Source organism: Podarcis gaigeae (assembly GCF_964106915.1).
Source record: "Podarcis gaigeae genome assembly, chromosome: 17".
Classification (NCBI taxonomy): Eukaryota; Metazoa; Chordata; class Lepidosauria; order Squamata; family Lacertidae; genus Podarcis; species Podarcis gaigeae.
Genome location: NC_139694.1, coordinates 29,810,926 through 29,822,458, shown reverse-complemented (window position 1 = coordinate 29,822,458; position 11,533 = coordinate 29,810,926). Strand labels below are relative to the sequence as shown.

The window sequence follows — 11,533 nt, the reverse complement described above, 5'->3', positions numbered from 1 at the left end:
TTTTTAAAGTAAGGGACCCCTAACAGTTAAGTCCAGTTGCAAACGAATCTAGGGTTGCGGCGCTCATCTCACTTTACTGGCCAAGGGAGCCAACATTTGTCCGCAGACAGTTTTTCCAGGTCATGTGGCCAGCATGACTAAGCCGCTTCTGGCAAAACCAGAGGAGTGCATGGAAACGCTGTTTACCTTCCCAGCGGTATGATACCTATTTATCTACTTTCACTTTGACATGCTTTCAAATTGCTAGGTTGGCAGGAGCTGGGACAGAGCAATAGGAGCTCATCCTGTTGCGGGGATTCGAACCGCTGACCTTCCAACCAGCGAGCCCAAGGCTCAGTGGTTTACACCACAGCCAGTAGCGGAGGAACCCTCTCCGGCACCTGGGGAAGCGCAGCCCGCATGGACTGCGCATGTGTGGCATCCCGCGCATGCTCACTCCGTACGGAATGCTACACATGCGTACTCCGTATGGGCTGCCGCTTGCACACGGTGGCTGTACAGGCTGCTGCATGAGCGGCATCCCCTATGGAGTGCGCATGTGCGGTGACCGTATGGGATGCCGCACATGCACAGTCCGTACGGGATGCCACTCGTGTGCGGTGGCATCCCGTACGGACTGCGCACATGCGGCAGCCCATACAGTTGCCATTCAAGAGGCAGCCTGTATGGATGCCACAAGAGTGGCGCCCATAGGGACTGCGCACGCCCTCTGCCACTCTACAGCTGGAGGAAGGCAGGCCATCTTGTCACCCCTCCCAGAGTGTCACCCGGGGCAGCTTGCCCCCTCCACCCTCACCCTTCCTACGCCCCTGACCACAGCACCACCCACATAAGTAAATCCCATTAAATTCCTTGGACTTTACTCCCATAGGACTGTTGTCTTGGTTCTTGATGTGCGTTTGGAGTTACAGTATTATAGAACTGTATAAGGGAGGCTGGAAATGGGGGAGTATGCCGTGCACACAAGTCAGGAGGCAACAACTTAATACTGCTCCATCTCCCTCAACCTTTCCAACACCCTCCAGATGTATCTGTGCCTCTAAACACCCCTGTGAGTGATCTATTAGGGTGTGCACTATAAGCAGCAAAATTAATCTTCCCTGCTACTTCCCGCTGCTTGCCATGTTGCAACTTTACTTTACCTACAAGACTTTACTGCAGAGACTCTGTGTGTGTGAACACAGTTTTCAAACCTGTTGCAGAGCGACTTTGAGATGCAGATATCAAAATATCAACATTTGCCCTCATAAATGAAATTGACAGCATGTCCCAGAAAGCCAACACAACTTTTAACCCTAAAGCTAAAATTCTGTGGGCGGAAGAGCAAGGTAGGGGGAATGGAAACCTGCACCTTTGCTTAACAAATCCAAAAAGTGTGAACCGTGTGTGTGTGTGAGTGTAGTAGCATCCCATAGGAACCTATTGCTCTGTTTCTTTGTGTGTCTAGTGTCTATAGGCTCATTCCATAGGATCCTATTTTTGTGTGTGAACGCACGTGCGTTTGTGCATGGAATTTTACACATACACACACACCACATATGTTGTTGTTTAGTCGTGTCCGACTCTTCGTGACCCCATGGACCAGAGCACACCTGGCACTCCTGTCTTTCACTGCCTCCTGCAGCTTGGTCAAACTCATGTTCATAGCTTCGAGAACACCATCCAACCATCTCATCCTCTGTCACTTCTCCTTGTGCCCTCCATCTTTCCCAACATCAGGGTCTTTTCCAGGGAGTCTTCTCTTCTCATGAGGTGGCCAAAGTATTGGAGCCTCAGCCTCAGGATCTGTCCTTCTAAGTGAGCACTCAGGGCTGATTTCCTTAAGAATGGAGAGGTTTGATCTTCTTGAAGTCCATGGGACTCTCAAGAGTCTCCTCCAGCACCATAATTCAAAAGCATCAATCTGCGATCAGTCTTCTTTATGGTCCAGCTCTCACTTCCATACATCACTACTGGGAAAACCATAGCTTTAACTTTACGGACCTTTGTTGGCAAGGTGATGTCTCTGCTTTTTAAGATGCTGTCTAGGTTTGTCATCGCTTTTCTCCCAAGACACACCACATATAGGAGTATTTTATTCCAGTAGTTGCGTAGCAACCGCTTGAGCGACAGGGAACCCGTGAGTGAGCGGCTTTGGGGGGACACAGCGTTGCTTTCAAGCGTACGCCTATGGTGCAACATATAGGTAAATATATATCGCACTGCCGACGCTTCCATCGCCGGCACCAGCCGAGCTGCTACCCGCTTCAGCCAAATGACGGGGGAAAGCGCCGGACGGGCAGCAGGCGTCCTTTGCCACTCCCAACATGGCCGCCGCAGCCGCCGCCGCCACTCACCTTCGCGCACTCTTCCCTTCCCGGGTTGGCCGCCGCCTCCGCCGCCCCTCCCTCGTCGCACGCTGATGAGCGCATCAGCCCCTCATTGCCACGTCTCTTCAGGGCGGCAGGAGCTGCAGTCGCCGCCGCGACAACGAGCGAAGGAGGGACAAGAGGAAACGGGGAGCCGGACCGGGACGTTCCGGGACGGGTCCCCTCCGCAGCCTGGCGGGCCCCCGAGAGCGGGCAGGCGGCTGCTGCTGCTGCGGCGGCGGGACCCCCTCATGGTGCTGCTAGAGAGGCGGTGAGTGGGCGCGAGCGAGAGAGCGAGCGGCCGCTCCTTCCTTCCTTCCTTCCTTCCTTCCTTCCTTCCCTCCCTCACGCTCGTGTTTTCCTCACGGCGAGGGGTGCGCGGACGGGGCGCCCCACCGTCCCAGGAAGGCCCTTCCAAGGGAGGAGGAGGAGGAGAGGGGAGCCTCCCCCGTCGGCCTAGCTCCCGCCCGCCTTTCTTTGTCTCTCAGCCAAAGGGGAAGACCTCCTTTTTTAAAAATTTCCTCTCCTTCTCCTCTTTCTTCCCCCTTCTGCTGCTCTTCATCCATTCCTCCTTCCCGTTGGGTTAATTGCCAGTTTGCTGCTGCTCAGTTACTCACTGGCATCCCAACCCGCCCCCTCCTCACCAATACATACACTTTTCTTCCTCAGGTGCCTTTCACTTCTCTCTCTCTTTCTTTCTTTCTTTCTTTCTTTCTTTCTTTCTTTCTTTCTCTCCCTCTCTCTCTCTCTCTCTCTCTCTCTCTCACAAACACCACTTGAAAATATTTCTTATTTTCTTACTTATGCATTATTGATGGATTGATTTATAGGTTTCTATGCCGTCCTTCACGTAAGGATCGCAGGGCGGTTTGTGACACAGAAACATGAAAACATGTAAGAAACAAAAACTCTAGCCAAGGTTTAAATGCCCATAGGTTGTATAATTAGCCAAAGGCCCCGGGAAAGAGGAACACTTTTGCTTGGCGCCTAAAGGTAGGTAATGAAGGTGCCAGGCGAGCCTCCCTGGAGACAGCATTTCACAAGCAGGGAGCCAAGAAAAGGCCCGTTCCTATGTTCAGGCCTTACAGACATTGATTGCAGAGTTGAGGTTGATTCATATGGGGAGAGGCGGTTCTTCTTCCTCCTACCACTCCTTGATACAGAGTGGCACTCTTTCCCTCACCCAATCCTATTTTTCTAGGAAAAGAGGTGCTGGACTTAACCACGAACACCTCCCTCATTCTCTTAGAATGCTAATGGCACCCACCTGAGAGGTGGCAGAACTGAGTTCCGGTGAGTTCCAGCTGAAAAAAGTCATGCCCCCACTTCATTTTTCAACCCCCCCTTCTTCGTATAGGAATTAGGTTGCCTCACATTTAAAATAAAGAAATGCCACCTCCCGTTCTCCTTGGGTGATATTATGGTTGTACATGAAAACCTAGGGTTACCTAGTTTGTTCTCTCTGAATGTTGCTAGACTTCCAGCTTCCACGTGGCCAACCAGTGACTGGGGTGGTTGGATTTGTAGTCCAACAACACCTGAACATGATCCCTAGCTAACAGGACCAGTGGTCAGGGATGATGGGAGTTGTAGTCCCAAAACATCTGGAGGGCTGAGTTTACCTAGGCTGATATTTATGTTTTTCCATTCTGTGGAGGCTGTTGAGGCTTACTTAAACTTCTCCTTTTCTGTATCCAAAAAAAGAAATCTGGACTTGAAAGGTTTGGCTCTGCATATTAGTGTCAGGCACTTCAGGAGTATCCCTCAGAATCAGGCGTTCAGCAGGAGCAAGTGACTAGCACATTTGACTGCCTCTCTAAACATTGTGTAATTTTGCCTAGGCTTCATCCTGTGCACAGTTTATGGGGAAATAAGCCCGACTGAACTCAAAAAACGTCTGTCTGATTAAACATGTGGCACAAGATAAGGTTGCACATCTGCTAAACAGTAAGGCTTGCCACATTTCAGTTAGAAGGACTAAACAGGTGGGTTCCAAACATAGCAGAGCAAACCCCCCAAAACAGGTTCAGAATTCTCATCAATTTGGTGCCCATCTAAGCCAAAACAGACACTGAAACTGAAACGATTAAAGCATAATATTGTTACCGTACTCAAATGTGTGCAGTTTGCCTGTGTAGATGTAACTTGCATATGTGGGTAAGAATGGGATTTGCTTTTTTCAGTTATCCCCCAAATTTGCAGGTATTTGGGATCTGTCTTTCAAAACACCTCCAACAGAATTTGTGTTTGTTAGGATCCACCTGTGGCTTCTGGCCCCAGTTGAGAAATTGCCCCAACAGGACAATGTTGATCAGCACCTTGAAAGTGTTAATTACAATGCAACCATTTACCTATGTTGTCATCAAAATGCACATTAACACTACATTCCTAAATGTTACTACCTCTGGAAGGAAATCCTGTGTGGAGGATTGTGGTTGTTTTAAGGCGAAAGGTACTTTGAAATAATCTTGTGTGGTTTTGCTGGCTCAACATGAAATGACAAAATTTGTTATATTTTTAGTTCAGCCATGTATTCAGATGTAGTTAAGTAGGGCTTAACTCTCAGGAAGGTGAATTGCAGCTTTAATTTTCTAGTTTAAATAGCATCTCTTCTTACGATGTCAGGAAGCTATATCTTGTGGTCACTTGAACTCAGGAAGTGGCTCATGAATTTTGGACTAAAATAGGTTTGGTTTTGGTTTTACATTAGTGCACATGTGAGTAATGTCTTCATGAATAATAGATATTAAATAATGAATAATTTTTATTCTTAAAAGGGTAAATTCCCATTACTGTGAATTCATTTTTCTGAAGAATAGGCAGGAGAGGTTGGACACTCTGGTGAAGATTGGAAAAACGGGGGATCTTTGGAAACAGACACAATGAAGGGAAGCTGCCTGCTCCATTTTGAAAAATATGCTAATGGAAAAGTTTATGAAGGGCCTACTTCTGACTTACACTCAGAAACTTATTGATATGAAGGGTCACCAAACAGTGTTTTCCTTTTTCTCAACCTTTAAAATGTGTGGATGCTCAACTTAATTTACAGCACTCTGAAACAAGTAGGTTAGCTGTCTCTCACAGATTTTCCATTTTGAAGTTGATCATTTGAATATTTCCATTGGTATCTGCAAAGGGCGTGTGCCTACTTAGGTTCCTTGTAATTACTGGTGAGGAATAGATATATGTATTCATCACTCTACTCTCTGCTAAGAACCATAGGCTGTGCTTACATGCAATGCCAACAAACCATGGCTATCAGCTGGTTTAGTATTCTGTGTTTATCTCCAAATTAACAATGAGTGAGATGCCAGCTACTCTGATTTGTTTCTCTGCTCCAGGGGTAGGCAACCTAAGGACCGTGGGCCGGATGCGGCCCACGGACGGTCCGGGAATCAGCATGTTTTTACATGAGTAGAATGTGTCCTTTTATTTAAAATGCATCTCTGGGTTATTTGTGGGGCCTGTCTGGTGTTTTTACATGAGTAGAATGTGTGTTTTTATTTAAAATGCATCTCTGGGTTATTTGTGGGGCATAGTAATTCCTTTCATTCCCCTCCCCATATAGTCTGGCCCACCACATGGTCTGAGGGATGGTGGACCGGCCCACAACTGAAACAGGTTGCTGATCCCTGCTGTACTCCTTAGAAAAAGAGGATCAAAGTAGGGACTCCTTGCTAATTTGCAGACTAATTAGATTTCTTGGTAGCATTATGGACGAATGTGGCCATTGTCCAGTGAATCGAGTGTTGAGTTTAAATCCAGTCTTTTTCATGTAGCACTGTACACTTTTGTGCTGCTGTGCAATTCTAGGTATAGCCAAGCTGTTGTAAGTGGTGTGAGCATTGGCAACAATACTGGTAAGGATCAACAAGGCCGTGGTGCTATATTCCTGGCTAGGAAACTGTTTTGATTCCTCCAGCTGGTTGTAGCAGTTGCCAGCTGCTGTTGCAAAGCAACTGGGCCATACTGTTTTTCAGTCCTAGGTATGCCTGAGCTTTGCCATGGGCTTTATGCACATGGGCACCTGCATGGCAGTTTTAGTGGGTCACACCTTCTAGTTAGCAATCCTAAGAGTATTTTGAAATGAGACTTTAAAATAAGCATATTGAGGATCGGAGTACTGATACTTGTAGCGATAAATGATTAGATCTCTGATTTTAAAGACAAAATGTGCTAAGGCACAATATATATATCCAAACTAATCCTTGTCACACCATCAGCCTTTATATTTTTCGTGAATATAAAAGTCTATTTTAATTGAAGTCTCTGTCTCTCTCTCTCTCTAGATATATATCTTCAAGGCTAAATGCTAAGAGTGGCTTTATCTCTCCATTCCATCTGAATCAGGCTAGGTGTCTGAGGTTCTAGAACAGTGCCTAGAGGCATTAACGGGCTGGATGGGGGCCAGCAAATTGAAACTTCAGTTAGACAAGTTGGCAGTATTATGCTTGCAGAGTTTTCCAAGAAATGGAAAGACAAGGCTGCTTTGGATGGGATTGCACTCCCCAGAGAAGGGCAGGTTCATTGTTCAGATGTTTTGGCAAAGTGATGGTTGGTGCTAAACAGGAAATAGAGAGAGAAGCCATGTACCAGAGGCTGGAAGGGGAGGAAAGCATGCAAGTCCATGACTCATTCATAATCTTCCAAACTATGTAGGAAAGGTGCCACTCTTTAAATATGCAATATCTTGCTCCCTTGGTTAGTTAAATTAAGAAGCAGGTGACATAGCTTCTTTGTGTGTGTTTTTTTAATTTTCCCCAAGCTTGGTTTCTAAATTGGTGCAACGTTACAAAATATAGTTCCGAATCTGGAAGTATTTGAAGGCTATAAACAGTGTTAGAAACTGAGATATGAAAACTAGGGGCTAAATGGTACCTTAAACCTAGGTTATGGGCGCAACAATGGAATGTCTAGGCACACTTTTTTATAACAAGAATACAAAGCTGAAAATGAATGAACTGCAGCTAAAATCATATGTTCATTTTTCACATGGTCTAGTCCTTCCCCTGCCCACCCCCCCTAATATTCTTAAGAGGGTCTCATTTCCAGTCTTCAGAGAGCAGCTGAAAGTGGGGAGGCAGAAAAGGGTCCTCCTTTCCTTCCACTCTGCAGTTTTAATCTGCACCCAGAGCTCAGAAACTGCTCTCGCTAATGCAATTCCCTGTCGCAAAATGCACCTAGAACAATGGGAGTTTCGAACACTGGATATAATCTGTTGTAAATATTACAATTTATGTAGTCAAAAGAAGAGTATTTCTAGGAAAAATATCCCTTAAAATTCAGGAAAGAATATTTTCCCCTTAATCTGCCTAATGGTTGCTATGATTTCATTGGTGTCCTGAGCACACCCAACCCAAGGAAGACAAACGGTGGGTAGCATAATTCTTTATTGACAAAGCACACAATTACAGTAGTTCCTAAGGTGCACAGAACATGTGCACATACTTCTGCCGACAAGTGGCTGGCATCCCCTCCTCGGGCTTATTCTCTGAGCTGAACTGTTGGTGTAACCACGTCTCCATCCAAACTTAGGTACCTCCGTCTGATGGTCCACGTGCACCATCCAGGTAATAATAATAATATTAATAAATTTTATTTATATCCCGCCCTCCCCAGCTGAAGCCGGGCTCAGGGTGGCTAACAACAATAAAACAGTACAAAAGTACAGCATAAACAACACTCTAAAATCATTCATTATAAAATTAATTAATTCAAGCCACTGGCAGCCATTGGGCCAGAGCTCCGCGAAGATTGCCGAGGGAGGGAGTCAGGCTGTGCCCTGGCCAAAGGCCTGGTGGAACAGCTCTGTCTTGCAGGCCCTGCAGAAAGATGTCAAGTCCCGCAGGGCCCTGGTCTCTTGTGACAGGTACCCTGTCTTTCTCCTCTCCTGGTGCATCCTACCCTTCCTCTCACTCGGGCTCCTGTCCTGCATCCTGCACCCCTTCCCCATCTGTTCCTGCTCAGACTCTTCCCTTCCCTCCAGCCCTGACTCCTGTCTCACAGGAGGCATAAACCCCATAAATTGCTGCTCCCTTCCCCTGGGTCAGCCTCTGGCCCTGCAGCCACCGCCAACAACAGTTCATCTCCTCTGTGCCCTGCCAGTTCACCCTGTTCCATGTTTTCAGTATGAGCACATTCAACCTTGCCCATAATCTTTCCTTCTCTGGCTTCACTGTGCAAAGGTCTTCTACTCCCTCAAAAGATACTGCAACTTTCTTGATGCCCCTCTTCCTTCCTTCAAATCTCACCTCGGAACTCAACTTTTTCCATAAAGCCTTTGGCATAACCCCTTAGTTCCTACGCGCTATGGTAACTAGGGATGGAACTAAGCCTAAATTAAATACATATGAACAGAAGCACCCACATGTTGCTTGATGTTTACCCCATCTCCTCTTTGTTGTAAGATTACACTGCAAGCTCCTCAATGTAGGAAAACCTTTTTATACACTATAAAACATCATGCTTACTGATGGTGCTGTATAAATATAGGTTTACTTTTATCTTCCTTTAATCTACGCAAACAAATGTTACATATGTTTCAGTAAATAATTATCCCCTATGTATTTAGTTAGGCTGATCTTCAACTCTCCTCCTGTAATAAATCCTGCTTGGTCACACTTGGTATGCAACTAGTCACTATTGATAAGAGGAAGTTGATTAATAGTTTATAAATTCTAGTTCAGTAATGAGATTAGGTGGTAGAGGTGAATCAGAATCTCTCACTTAAAAGAATGTCCCCGCCCCCATCGTTTTTGCAGAGGATTCCATGCAAACCTGTATGGGTTCCTCTGCTAAAACAGTTTGGTGGGGCACTTCCCAACTGTAAGATTTCAAAGCATCTTGCACATGGCATTGTTGTGATGTTATGTGATTGACGGGTAGTTTGGCCCATTCACCTGTCAAATATGACCAGGAACTGCCTGTGGAACCACAAGGTTTCTTACTCCTGCTTTATAAGTTTAGATCCAGACTTAGTCTGGTATTCAGTGTTAGTTATACTCAGAACAGATGCACTAAAATCAGTGGTCTTATGTAATTCATAGCACAGTCCCATACATGTCTGCTTAGAAGTAAGTCCTGTTGATTAATGTCTTATTTCATAAGAGGAGAAATGGATCACTGTATGACTCTGACAGCTTAGCCAAACTTAAGAACCATCAATAAGTGCCAGAACTAAGATGCATATCCCCCAAAATCTGAGGAATTTGAATTGCGGTTGACATAGAGGGAGCTTATTGTGTATAGTGTTTACTTAATTGAAGTAAAATTGGTTTTATATGGGTGTTTTAACTTGGAACTGTTTAAATTGTATTGTTTATGGATAAATTTTGATGTATTGTTTTAGATATGGGCCAATGGCCGTAAAAAATCAAACTAACTAAGTCCTGTTGAGGTCAAAGGGGCTTACTTGCAGGTATGTGGTGCAGGTCATCAACCTAAGTTGGATATCACCCACAGTTCTATCTTCAGTCCCAGTGATTTCAGTAGGGTCTTCTCTAAGCACGACTAAGTATGGATCCAATCTTGGTCTTTTTCCAGCACCTGTATCTCTTTCACTAGTGTCCCACTAGTCCAGAGGTCGCAAACGTTTTGAGTGGGCACATTTGAGAATATTGAAAAAGTAGTATAGGTGCATGTATTGCTAGAAACTGGGATAGGAATGCTAGGAGCCATGTGGCTCCTGGGACCTAGGCTGTGGGCGCCAAAACAAAATGTCTAGGCGCCTTTTTTCTTTCTACCCCGCTACCAGACCAGGTAGCCCCACAACAACAACAAACAAAATGCTGCTGGGCCAGACTGGGGGTCGGCAGGGTAGCGCAGCTGCTATACCCCACCAAACACCTCATTGCCCAGCAGCAAAAAATATTATTATTATTGTTATTTTATTATTTCTGCTTGGTGAATCAGGTGACTGCAGAGTAGTGCAGCAGCAAAAAATATGTCTTTCCCTACCAGTCTACCTTGCTAAACACCTGATTCACCTTGGGAGTGCGGCAGCAGAAAAAAGGTGTATCTTTTGCTGCTGCGCTGCTGGGCAAATCAGTTGTTTGGCAGGGTTGCGCAGCAGCAAGAGACATGCATCTTTTGTTGCCCCAGCTTTTGCTGCCGCTGTACCTGGCAGACCAGCTGACTGCAACTAGGAAAGTGAAGATGCTAGGTGCTAAACGTGGCTCCTGGACATTTCCATTCAGTCGCAAAATGTGACTGGTGCCTGGCTAGTTTTGAACGCTGGAACATGGCAGCTGTAGTGTGTCCGACATAACATAAAATGGCTGCCACGTGTAAAGGAATGAAAAGAGACAGAAAAAGATGTGGGCATCCCCCTACCACTGCCAGTCTCATGCATTTTGGATTTTTGAGGAGATATTTACTGAGCTTTTTGCAGGCATCATAGGAGGTACTAGTGGGCACCAGGTTGGCAATCCGTGCTCTAATGTTTTCAATCAATTCATTTTTCTAAGCTCAATAAATGTAAACTGAGAGACCAGTTCCATGCTCTTGGTAAAATGGTGCTGTATAAATAATAAACACTAATAATGTAAACTGATATTTCTTAAAAGGATTCAGTGAGTTTCTGTGGTGAAACAAATATAAAAAATAGATTGAATCCAATCCATGTTAGTCATGACTAACAAGACCCATTGATTTCAGTGGAACTTATGTGTGACTACATTAAACTGGATCCATTCCAGTATATTTTTAAAAGAAATGTCCTTCAAGACAAGGCACCAATCATGCAAATTATGTTGAACTGATATAAAATACCTATATTTTTTGAATACTTTTAATTAGCCTATCCGTCCATCTCCTGATTCTTAGGGTCATTAAAATCTCTTCCCATCACTCAACATGTCATTTCTAGTGGTTTTCAATAGAAGCAAAAAAAATGTGTGCCAAGTTGACTGCTTGTATGTTAACAGAAAGAATGTGTATCCCTAATTCACAACTTGTAAAAATATATCTGCTTTCAGAAACCGCCTTCATTGTGAAAATGTCACCATGTGAAAAGCCTTTCTCTTGTTAACTCATTTCGTTTTCAAAATCCAGTCAGTACTTACGATTGCACCATATTATGCAAAAAAAATTGCACTATTTTGTGCATCTTATTTAGATTATCTCACTTGTTTTGATTCTCTTATGGTGTGGAGTTCCTTGGTGGACAGGTTCTTCGTGGTGTTTAT

General features: G+C 45.0%; 1 protein-coding gene across 1 annotated transcript in view; it reads left to right on the top strand.

The window, feature by feature from the left end:
• Positions 1–2,417: 2,417 nt before the first annotated feature.
• The window catches only part of TMEM39A (transmembrane protein 39A), a 28,291-nt gene continuing 19,175 nt past the window's right edge, over positions 2,418–11,533 (top strand). Inside the window, exon 1 of the mRNA XM_083719322.1 lies at positions 2,418–2,619. The gene's annotated coding sequence lies outside the window, so the exon portion shown is untranslated. The remainder of the gene's footprint in view (positions 2,620–11,533) is intronic.